Source organism: Neophocaena asiaeorientalis, unplaced genomic scaffold, assembly GCF_003031525.2.
Source record: "Neophocaena asiaeorientalis asiaeorientalis breed wild unplaced genomic scaffold, Neophocaena_asiaeorientalis_V1.1 scaffold241, whole genome shotgun sequence".
NCBI classification, from domain to species: Eukaryota; Metazoa; Chordata; class Mammalia; order Artiodactyla; family Phocoenidae; genus Neophocaena; species Neophocaena asiaeorientalis.
This window is the reverse complement of record NW_020172287.1, coordinates 1825070-1838308: the sequence shown is the minus strand read 5'-3', so window position 1 is coordinate 1838308 and position 13239 is coordinate 1825070. Positions and strand designations below refer to the sequence as shown.

The 13239-nt window shown below is 35.6% G+C and overlaps 1 protein-coding gene across 4 annotated transcripts in view; it reads right to left on the bottom strand.

Moving 5' to 3' along the window:
* Nucleotides 1–13239, bottom strand: part of SNAP47 (synaptosome associated protein 47) — a 64559-nt gene that overhangs the window by 33484 nt on the left and 17836 nt on the right. The gene's annotated exons all lie outside the window — the stretch shown is intronic.

Genomic DNA, 13239 nt, shown 5'->3' with positions numbered 1-13239 from the left:
ATAAATTCCTAGAAATGTATAATCTTTCAAGATTGAGTCAGGAAGAAATACGAACAGACTAATTATAATTATTAATTTAAAAACTCCCAACAAACAAAATTCCAGGACTAGTGGGCTTCACAGGTGAATTCCACAGAACATTTAAAAAGGAACTAATGCCTATCCTTCTCAAAGTATTCCAAAAAATTAAACAGGAAAGAATGCTTCCCAACTCATTCTACAAGGCCAGCATCACCTTGATACCAAACCAGACAGACACTACAAAAAAAGAAAATTACAGGCAAACATCACTGATGAACATAGAAGCAAAAATCCTCCAAAAATATCTGCAAAGCAAATTCAACAATACATTAAAAGGACCACACACCATGATCAGGTGGGATCTATCCCAGGGATGCAAGAATGGCTCAATATCTGCATAGCAATCAATGTGATACACCACATTAACAAACTGAAGAATAAGAATTATATGATCTCAAAAGATGCAGAAAAAGCTTCTGATAAAATTCATCATCGATTTATGATAAAAATGTTCAACATTGGGTCTAGAGGGAACATACCTCAACATAATAAACACCACATATGACAAACCTACAGCCAACATCATACTCAACAGTGAAAAGCTGAAAGCATTTTCTTTAAGATCAGGAATAAGACAAAAATGCCCACTCTTACCACTTTTATGCAACATAGTATTGGAAGTCCAACTCATAGCAATTAGACAAGAAAGAGAAATAAGAGGAATCCAGATTGGAAAGGAAAAATTAAAACTGTCACTGTTTGTAAATGTCACGATACTATACGTAGAAAATCCAAAAGATGCCACCAAAAAACTACTAGAACTCATCAATGAATTCAGTAAAATTTCAGGATACATTGCATTAATTGTTAATGGGATTCTTCTTAAATTTCTCTGATAGTTTGTTATTAGTGTATAGAAATGTTGCATTTCTATACACTAATAACAAACTATCAGAGAAATTAAAAAAGAATCCCATTAACAATTACATCAAAAAGAATGAAATACCTAGGAATAAATCTAAGTAAGGCAGTTAAAGACCTATATTTGGAAAACTATAAGACACTGATGAAAGAAATCAAAGGTGACAAAAACAAATGGAAAGATACCATGCTTATGGATTGGAAGAATTAATATTATTAAAATGACCATACTATCCAAGGCAATCTACAGATTCAAAGCAATTCTTATCAAAATACCAATGGCATTTTTCATAAAACTAGAAAAAAAATCCTAAAATTTGTATGGAAACACAAAAGGCGCAGAAATAGCCAAAGCAATCCTGAGAAAGAAGAACAAAGTAGGAGGTATCATGCTCTGATTTCAAACTATACTACAAAGCTACAGTAATCAAAAAAGTAAGGTACTGGCACAAAAACAGACACAAAGATCAATGGAACAGAACAGATAGCCCAGAAATGAAGTCACACTTATATGGTCCATTAATCTACAATAAAGAAGGCAAGAATATACAACCTGGTAAAGACAGCCTCTTCAATAAATAGTGTTGGGAAAACTGGACAGCTACATGCAAAAGAGTCAAACTGGACTACTTTCTCACACCATACACAAAAATAGACGCAAAATGGATTAAAGAGTTAAATTTAAGATCTGAAACCATAAAACTCCTATAAGAAAACATAGGCAGTACACCCTTTGACATCAGTCTTAGCAATATTTTTTGGATATGTCTCCGCAGGCAAGGGAAACATAAGAAAAATAAGACACTTGCAAACAATATACATGCACGGGGTTACTATCTAAAATATACAAAGACCTCATACAACTCAACATCAAAAAAAACTAAACAACCCAATCAAAAAAATGGGCAGAGGACCTGAACAGGCATTTTTTCCAAAGAAGACATACAGATGGCCAACATACACAAGAAAAGATGCTCAATATCACTAATTATCAGGGAAATGCAAATCAAAATTACAATGAGATATCACTTCACATCTGTCAGTTGGCTGTTATCAAAAAGACAACAAATAAGAAATGTTGGCAAAGAAATGGATAAAGGGGAACTCTGGAACACTGTTGGCGGGAATGTAAATTGGTACAGCTACAGAAAACTATGGAAAACATTATGGAAATTCCTCAAAAAATTAAAACTAGAACTACCATGCGTTCCAGCAATTCCACTCCTGGGTATTTTTCTGAGGAAAACAAAAACACTAATTCAAAAAGATATATGTACCCCTATTTTCAATGAAGCATTAATCACAACAGCCAAATTACAGAAGCAACCTAAGTGCCCATTGACAGATGAATGCATAAATATGTAGTATATATATAGAATGGAAACCGTAAAAAAAGATTGAAATCTTGCCATTTGCAACAACATGGATGGACTTGAAGGGTACTATGCAATGTGAAATAAGTCAGAGAAAGACAAATACTGTATGATTTCACTTATATGTGGAATCTAAAACAAAACAAATGAACAAACATAACAAACCAGAAACAGAGTCAAAGATACAGAGAACAAGCAGGTGGTTGCCAGAAGGGAGAGGAGGATGAGTAAAACAGGTGAGGAAGATTAAGAGGTACAAAGTTCCAGGCACAAAATAAATGAGTCAAAGGGATGAAATTCAGCATGGGGAATATAGTCAATAATAATATAATATCTTTGAATGGTGACAGACAGTAACTAGACTTATCATGGTGATTCTTTTGTAATGTACAGAAATTTCAAAACACTTATGTTGTGCACCTGGAACTAATATAGTGCTGTGGGTAAATTACACTTCAAAAAATGATACAGATGAACTTATTTACAAAACAGAAACAGCATCACAGACAAAAGAGAACAAATTTATGGTTACCTAAGGGGAAGGTGGGGCGGACAGATTAAGAATTTGGGATTAAAAGATACACACTACCATATATAAAACAGATAACCAACAAGGACCTACTGTATAGCACAGGGAACTATATTCAGTATCTTGTAATAACCTGTAATGGAAAAGAATCTGAAAAAGAATATACATACACATATATATGTATAACTGAATCACTTTGCTGTACACCTGAAACATCGTAAATCAATTATACTTCAATTAAAATAAATAAAAATCTTTAAAAAGAAAAAAACAAAGAAACAAACTAATAAAAAAGGAGATCAGTTTTGTGGTTACTGGAGGTGGAGACTGGGGGAAGGGGAAATTGGATGAAGGTAGTCAAAAGGTACAAACTTCCAATAATAAGATTAAGTACTAGGGATGTAATGTATACAACATGATTAATTTAATTAACACTGATGTATGTTATACATGAAAGTTGATAAGAGAGTAAATCCTGTAAGTTCTTATCCCAAGGAAAAAAAAAATTTCTGTTCTATTTTGTATCTATCAGAGACAATGGATGTTCATTAAACTTACTGTGGTAATCATTTCATAATGTATGTAAGTCAAATCATTATACTGGACATCAAACTTACACAATATGGTAGGGCAGTTATATCTCAATAACACTGTAAGAAAAAAAGAGTATAACAAGTCTCAATAAATTTCAAGTATTGAAATTATATAGAGCACATCCTTTGTCCTCAAAGAAATGAAACTAGAAATCAATAACAAAAAGCTAACTAGAAAATCCTCAAATATTTGGAAACTAAACACAATTCTAAAATAAAGGAAATTAGAAAATATTTGAAGTGAACGAAACTAAAAACATGATACACAAAAAAACAGGGGGATGCAAATAGAGCAGTCATAAGAGGGAAATTCATATCTCTCAATGCATATATTTGAAAACTTCTTAGGAAGGTTTAAAATCAGTGATCTAAGTCTCTACCTCAAAAAGTTACAGATTATACCCAGAGTAAGTAGAAGAAAGGAAAAGTAGGAATCAATGAAATGGGGGCTTCCCTGGTGGCACAGTGGTTAAGAATCTGCCTGCCAAGGCAGGGGACACGGGTTTGAACCCTGGTCTGGGAAGATCCCACATGCCGCGGAGCAACTATGCCTGCGTGCGCCACAACTACTGAGCCTGCGCTCTGGAGCCCATGAGCCACAACTATTGAGCCCATGTGCCACAACTACTGAAGCCCACGCACCTAGGGCCCATGCTCCGCAACAAGATAAGCCACCACAATGAGAAGCCCACACACCGCAATGAAGAGTAGCTCCTGTTCGCTGCAACTAGAGAAAGCCCGTGTGCAGCAACAAAGACCCAGTGCAGCCAAAAATAAATAAATAAATAAATTTATTTTTTAAAAACTCAATGAAATGGAAAACAGAAGAAATACAAAATATTAACAAAGCCAGAAGTTGCTTCTTTGAAGTAATTTTTAAAATTAAACACCTAGCAAGAAATAATAAAGAAAAAATAAAGAAAATGCAAATTACCAATATCAGGAATAAAAAAAGGGGCATCACCACAGATCATTTAGCCTTTGAAAGGTTTATGGGGAATTTTATACTCAACTCTATACCTATAAATGGGACAATTTACATGAAATACACAAAACACTGGAAAAACCCAAAATTTCAAAACTGAGGCAAGAAATAGTTTAATAATAAGAATAGCCTCACAAGGAAATTGAATCTGTAATTTAAAATCTTGCCATAGAGAAAACTGTGGTCCAAGTGGCTTCACTGATGAATTCTGCCAAATATATAGAGAGGAAATCATCATAACTGTATACCAACTCTTTCAAAGAATAGAACAAGAGTGAATGTTTTGCCCATTTAGTTCACAAGACCAGTATAACTCCTATACGTAAACCTGATGAGGACATTACAAGGAAATACGTACATTAACAATATCCTTCAGTAACACAGATATAGAGTTCCATGAAAATATTAAGTCAAATCTAATAATATATAAAAAAAGAATATAATATCATGATTAAGTGATATTAATCCCAGGAAACTGAAGTTGGTTTAACATTTGAAAATTAATCACCGCAACTTATTTCATTGGTAGAAAAACAAAAGGAAAACTGTATGATCATCACAAAAGATGCAAAAACAGATTCTGATGAAATTCAGTACTCATTCATGTTAAAACCCCAGCAAGCTAGAAGGAAATTTCTTCAATCTGATAAAGGATATCTATAAAAGCATACATGTATGTATGTATAAAAAACGTACATGTAACTGTATGCCTCATGTTGAAAAAGTCAATGTCTTCTGTTTAAGATCAGAAACAAATTTAAAAAAATGGGCAGACTTCTAAAGTATCTGAATTTTGAAAGTATTCCCCAAGTCTACACAGAGATCCAATGGCAAAGGGTAGAGCCTTGTCAGCACAAGGCACTTAAACATAACCTCTGACTAATCAATGGCTGACCACTAAGCTATGCTGATGCAGGGACAACCACCAGGAACCAAGCCATGCTTAAAAATTAAAACATAAAAAAAAACAAAAATAAAAAAGCTGCACATGACAGTGGAAACACACTCCACAGAGTTAGTTCAGGCAAATTACTAAAATGAGTAAACAAATAAAAACAACCACAAACACCACCATCCTGTGGCAAGGGAGATCAGAATCCAGAGTTGCAACAATGTATTATTTAAAATGCCAAGTTTTCTACAAAGAAGTATTAGATATGCAAGGAAACAGAAAAATGTGACTCATACACAGGAGTAGAAAAAAAAGTCAACAGAATCCATTTCTGAGAGCACTCATATACTGGACTTAAGAGGTGAAGATGTCAAAGAAGTAATTATAAATGTTCAAGAGTTAAAGAAAACCATGTTAAGAAGAGTAAAGAAAAGTATCGTGACAATGATTCATCAGAGACTATCAAATCAGAGAGAGAAATTATATAAAAAAGAACCAAATGGAATTTCTTAAATTAAAACAATAGTAAGATACATCCTAGTTAAACCACTGAAAGCCAAAGACAGAGAGAAAACTGTGAAAGCAGCAACAGAAAAATGATTTATCATGAATAAGGAAATCATAATAATATTAACGGTTGACCTCTATCATAAACAATGAGCACCAGAAGGTAATGGGATGACAAAAACCAAGTTCTGAGAGAAATAAAACTGCCAGTAGAGAATTCTACACCAGCAAAACTAGCAGGGAAAATACATTACCAAACACATAAATGCTGAGAAACTTCACTGCTAGCAAGCCTGTTTCCTGAAAAAAAGACTAAAGGATGTTCCTTGGGCTGAAAAGAAATGACACCTCCAGAAGGAAACTCAAATCCACACAAAGAAACAAAAAGCACTGGTAATGAGATCATGCAGGTAATTAGAGAATATAAGTATTTTGTTTACTTTTCCTAACTGATTTAAAAGGTAATTGCATAAAATAATAATTTTAAATTATACTGAGGCTTATAACATATAAAGATATAATATATATGACAAATAATGGCATAAAAGGGGGTTAGGAGTGTGATAACAGATTGTAACTCAAGTCCACAGGTAGAAATGATGTGTACTGAAAGCAGTATCTGGATTAGAATAAAATATTCTATATTTTTCTTTCTTCTCTTAATTTCTTTAAAATATACAAGACTGTACAAAGTAATAATTATAGTACTGTTTTATTGCGTTTAAAATATATATAGATGTACTATATATGACAATGGCACAAAGGTAGGGGAGGAAATGAAGCTATAATGGAGTACATTAAATTGGCATTAATCTGAAATAGATCATAAGATGTACATTGTAATATCTAACATAACAATTAAGAAAATAATTTTTAAAATACTAATGAAATAATTTAAATAGTACACTAGAAAAAAAGCTAATGCACACACAGAGGTGGTAAAGGAGAAATAGAAAGAAAAAAGCTACAGACATATAGAAAACACACAGCAAAGTCACAGAAGTAAATCCAACCATACCAATAATTAGAATAAATGTAAATGAATAACACTGTAATCAAAAGGCAGAAGTTGTCACTCTGGATTAAAAAAAAAGATCAGACTATATGTTGTTCATAAGTGACACATTTTAAATTCAAAGCTATAGACTGCAAGTAAAAAGAGAAAAGATACACCACACAAACAGTGATCCTAAGGGAGGTATAGAGTTATTCTATTGTTATTAGACAAAATAAAAATTTTTTAAAAATTAACACAGGTGAAGAGAGTCATTTTATAATGATAAAAGGGTCAATTCATTATGAAGAAACAATAATTATGAATATATACACACCTAACAATAGAATCACAAAATACATTACGAAAACATTGACAAAATTGAAGGAGAAATAGACAATTCAACAATAATAGTTGGAGACTTCAATGCCCTACTCTCAAAATGGACTGAAAAAACCATCAAAGATACAGAACACTTGAACATTATCAACCAATTCCATCTAACTGGTATCTAAATAACGCTGCATCCGACAACACTGGGATGTACACTCTTCTCAAGTATAAATGGAACATTCTCCCACATAGATGCTATGCTAGACCATGGGTCAGAAAACTTTTTATACAAAGGGCCAAACAATAAATATTTTAGGCTTTGAGGACCAACTGTCTCTGTTACAAATATTCAACTCTTCCATTAGACCAGGAAAACAACCACAAATGAATGGGCATGGCTGTGTCCCAATAAAACTTCATTTGTAAAAATAGGAGGTGAGATGAATTTAGTCTGCTGTCATTTGCCAGCTCCTTGCTAAGTCATAAAACAGGTCTCAATAAATTCAAAAAGATTTAGATAATGCAAAGTATCTTTGTTCACTGACCATGATGGAATGAAATAGAAATCAACAGAACGGAATTTCAGAAGACCACAAATATTTGGAAATTAACCCACTTCCAAATAACCAATAGGTTAAAGAAAGAATCCTGAGGACAATTAGAAAATGGTCTGAGCTACATAAAAATAAAAATACTGCATACCAAAGTTTATGGGATGCAGCTAAAGCAGTAATTAGAGGGAAATTTATAACCATAAAACCTGTATTACAGAAGATCTCAAATCAAAAACATAAGCTTTCACATTAAGAAACAAGAAAATAGAAGAGCAAATTAAAGAGGGGAGGAAATCAATGACATAGAAAAGAGAAATATAAAAGAAAAGTCATTGAAAACAAAAATTAATTATTAGAAAATATCAACAAAATTGACAAACTGTTCAATTGGACCAACCAAGAAGAAAGAACACAAAAATTACTAAAATCAGGACTTCCCTGGTGGTCCTGTAGGTAAGACTCCACGCTCCCAATGCAGAGGCCCCAGGTTCGACCCCTGGTTGGGGGACTAGATCCCACATGCATGCCACAACTAAGAGTTCACATGTGGCAACTAAGAAGCCCTCATGCCGCAACTAAAAGACCCCACACGCCACAATGAAGATCCTGCATGCCACAACTAAGACCCAGCACAGCCAAAATAAATAAATAATCTTTTTTAAAAATTACTAAAATTGGGAATGAAAGCAGAACATTAATACAGACCTTACATAAATGAAAAGGATTATAAAGGAAGTCACAAGCAACTTTACGCTACAACATTAGACAATTTAGATAACATTTTTAAATTCCTAGAACACCACAAACTACTAAACTGACTCAAGAAGAAAAGGAAAATTTGAATATACCTATTCAAGTAAAGAGATGAATTGGTAATTATATTCCACACACATAAAAAACTCAGGCCCAGTTGGCATCAGTGGTAAATTCTATTAAGATTTAAAGAAGAAATAATACCAATCCTTCACAAATTTCTCCAGAAACTACAGATGAGGGACAGTATTACCCAAACCAAATTTAGATAAACACATCACAAGAAAGAGAACTACAGACCAATAAACCTCATGACTACAGACACAAAATCCCCAACAAAGTTACCAAACCAAACCCAAAAGGACTATGTACCATGACCAAGTGGGACTTATCACAAGAACAAAAATATCTGAAATGTTTAGTATCTGAAAATCTATTAAGATACTACACTGTATTAACAGAATCAAGGACAAAAACCACATGACCATCTCAATAGATGGTGAAAATGCTTTTGATAAAACCCAATATTCATTCTTAATAAAAACACTAAATGAACCAGATATAGAAGTGAACTTCCTCAATCTGATATCAGAAACCTACAGGCAACATCAAACTTAACAGTGAAAGACTGAATGTCTTCTCCCCTAATACTGGGAACAAGTAAAGGATGTCTGCACTCACCACTTCCAGCCAACACTGTATTACAAATTCTAGATAGTACAATTAGGTAAGAAATAGAAATAAAAGGCATCAAGATTAGAAGCAAAAAAGTAAAACAATCTTTATTCACAGAAGACATGATTCTGCAGGTGGAAAATCCTACAGATCCACACAGAAGCCACTAGGACTAATAAACGAATTCAGAAAGTTGGCTGGATACAAGACAAGATCAATTGAAGGCCTTCCAATTCTAGGACTAGATAGAGTAGATACGCTTCTCCCTGTTCTCCCCACTAAATACAGCTTAAAACCCTGGATATTATATATGAAACACACATAAGATTATGGAGAGTGGAGAGAAAAAGTCAGGCTGGTAGGTCTCAGGACTTCAGAAACTCTGAGGAAGCGAGTTCTCTTTTTATTTACTATATTCTGAACTGAGTCCTGAAGAAGCCAGAAACCTGGATAAACAGACAATAAATAAATAAATAAAAGAAAGCCTACTCTCCCTACCCTGTAGAAAAGGGGAAGCTGACAAGACAGAGAACTTTTAGTCAATAACAGCTCTACTCCAGCCAAACTCCCCAGAAAGAAGTGCAGCCCACTCCCACCCTCATCAGCAAACACCACATGAGGAGCCTAGACATGGACCCTCTCCTACCTGCACTGAGGGGTACTTCTTCCTAACTGGGGTAGTGTCAGAGAAGGACATGTGAGGAGCCAGCAGTAATGAGGGAAACCTTACAGGTCAACATAGGCCAGGAGGGGGTAACAAGACAGCCCTCATTCTCCCAATCAGGGTGGTATTAGCAGAGGCCTATGGGGAAACCTGAAATTCCACCCCCAGTCAGTAGCAACAGGTGTCCTTTTCCATCCCAAGGCATAAACTAGGGCCAAGAGAAGAATCTGGACTCTCATCCCCACATGGCAGTAAGAAGAATCAGCTCCTTGCTCCCCGGGGCAATGTGTCAAAGAAAGATCTGCTAAAACAGAATATAATGTCCAGAGTCCCATAAGATAATACCCTATACAATAGAGAAAAGAGAATAGATAGATTAGTGGTGACCTGGGCTAGGGTGAGAACAGAGAGTGACAGCAAATGGGCTTGAGGCAACCTTTGGGGGTGATGGAAATGTCCTAAAATTGAACTATAGTGATGTTTGTCCAACTCTGTACATTTATTAAAAATCATTATTCATATAAAATGAGTGAATTTTGTGGTATATAAATTAGAAAGCTGTTCTAAAATATCTACACAGACACAATGGAGTAAAAAAACATCTAAAATAGGGGGAAAAAAACATTAGCCACAAAGAAACAGTAAATTCTCTTTAGCAATAACATACGCAAAGAGGACAATGGAAAAACATCTTCAAAACGTTGAGCTAAATTTGGCTCAACTGTGAAGAGCCAAATTATCATTCAGAGTGTCAGTAAAATAAAGGCATTTTCCAACATATAAAGACTGAGACAATACTACTTACTCACAGACCCCAGTGAAAACAGAATCAGACCAATTATTTCACCAAGTAGATTCCAGCAAACTGCGATCAAGTCTGCATTACTAACACGTCCTCGTTTCATTTAAAGAGACATGTGTGAACCTGTGTGCTTAACTGAACAGAACAGACTGCATTTTGGATTTGACCTCCACCTTATGCTGATATAGCATGAACCAAATTTTACTCTTGTACTGGGCAAAGGCAGATGGCTGACCACATGACTGCTATGGCCACATTTCCAAGATAAAATCTGGACACTCCAACAATAGATTTCCTAGTATCCTATGCAAAGTGCTTAGAAACCCAATGAAACGTAAATTGTAATTATATCTTCCAATCACAATTCTTGACAAACAACTGAGGTAATGGTTCTAAGACACCAAATAAATTCTTTTGTTTATTTTAGCTGTGCCTCTTTTCTCGGTTGACATACATAATACCAAAAAGTAGGAAGTGTCTAATCCAGAATTTTAATATATGTAAATAAACTTTGTTTTCTAAAAATTCACTATGTAGTCCTTATTTTACCATAGAATGTGAGGAAGTGGTGAAGATCTGATTAAAGAATGGCATGGCTGTTGAATGAGCATTAGGGAACCAGGGCTCTTAACTCCCTCCCAAGAGGCAGCTGCAAATAAAGCCTCTGGATGCCAACCTCACTGACAAGACTTGCTCCAGTAACTCTGACGTTCTGCGCCATCCCTTGCTACTGCTCTGTAATGTGGACTTTATCTGGTATTTGTCTGACCATTCACCCAACATAGTTATATTTAAAGTGTAAAAAATGGTCACAGGAACTGTCCAGGAACCCATGATATTATATAATTTAAGGTTTACAATCCTAGACATTACTCCTTGCTAAATTATTGGATCAAAAATGTCACAACATGCTCAAAGATGGAAGTTTAAAGTTCAATAAGATACTAATTGCAACGGATTGAAACTCAAATATTTTTAAATCCAGGGATTCAAAAGGATTTTAAAAATAATAACTGAACATCTTTTGAGGATAAAGAACAAAGTCATTACCTTGAAAACTGCTAAATACAGAAAAACAGCAAACCTCCATGAAATCTGCCCCAGAATGAAATGGTACATGAAGGGCAGCATCTATTCATAAAAGCCATATAGTTAGTGGCAGCAGGGAAGATGGTGGAATAGGAAGCTGCAGGAATCTGTCCCTCCAGCAAAATGAAGGAACTGGCAGAACTGTCTGAAGCAACTATTTTGGAACTCTAGGTCAAGGAGAACATCTGCAGCATCCAGCAGTGAGTTTGATGGAGAGACCAATAAATTTCAATCAACTTCTGCTTTCAAGCAGTAGCAACTACCAACCCCCATCCCACAAATCCATAACTGGCAGCTGTGGGACGGCCGCAAGTATTCTTAGTATGGCCTGTTGAAGTCAGGGTGGGCAATAAAGACCCTTCCTCCAAAAACTGGGACTGTGAGTCTGATTGGGGCTTCTGATTGCTGAGAGGTTGGCACAGAGTTTTCTACCACCATGAGCTGAAGTGGCTTCCCAGCCAGGAGGGAATTGAGAGAAACAAGACCTATTTACTTTTTCCTTCTTCGGAAATTCAGTGACCACACTTAACAAGGAATATACACTTTGAAAAAATAATTTGGAAAAGTCACAAAAAGTCAGTTCCAACCCTCAGCAAGCAAAACCCAGCAACCCCTGAGGCATAGGAGAATTAGATTTCCAGAGTATTATCAGTTAACTTGGGCTGCCACAGACTGGGTAGCTTAAGCAACAAATATTTATTTCTTACAGTTCTGGAAGATGAAAAAGTCCAAAGTGTTCAGTCTCTACTAAGGCCTAGTAGCAGGCCAAGAACTGTTTCTCAAAAGGACAGTAGTTATCTGCAGAGGATAGCAGGGCTTTGCTCCAAAGTCCTAAGGGTGAGCACTGTGATTCCCTATAGAGGTCTGCAAAAGGCTCCAAAGAGCACCCCTATCTGCCACTGACCCATCATATACCACTGGATCATATGGCCCAAGTGACAGAGCAGCTCTGTGGCAATCTGGACCTGTTTCAGAGCCTTCTCTTGCTCTAGGCCCTACTCAAAACTGGCAGTTTTCGAGTCACTTGGTAAATGTGCCAGAGTAACACACCCAAATGAGGAATATGTTGCTTCCAAAACACTAAGAAGCATTGTGCCTCCTTTCTGGTTGTAGGAAGCGCCAGATGCAACAACTTAACCTTCACCATAGAAGAGATACTCCAATAAGCCATACACCATTGGACTTCCAAAAATTTCACTGAAGTAGAAGGCCCTTGAATTTGTCAGATTTCCCATCCTCTGACATGCACATGTCTTATGAGTCTAGAGTATTTGCTACTTCTTACTCAGTCCAATCAGCATTAATAGCATGCTATCTTGTGGAAGAGAAAGGCATCAAGATCTTTGTGAACTATATTATGACATAGGGCTGAAAAGTTGGTATACCCTTGAAGTAGGACAGTGAAGGTGTATTGCTGGCCTTGTCAGCTGATAGAAACTGCTTCTGGTGGTCTTTACTAACAGGGATGGAAAAAAAGCATTTACCAGAGCAGGTGCTGCATACCAGGTACCAGAGGATGTGTTAATTTGCTCAAGCAGTAGTTACATCTGGAAT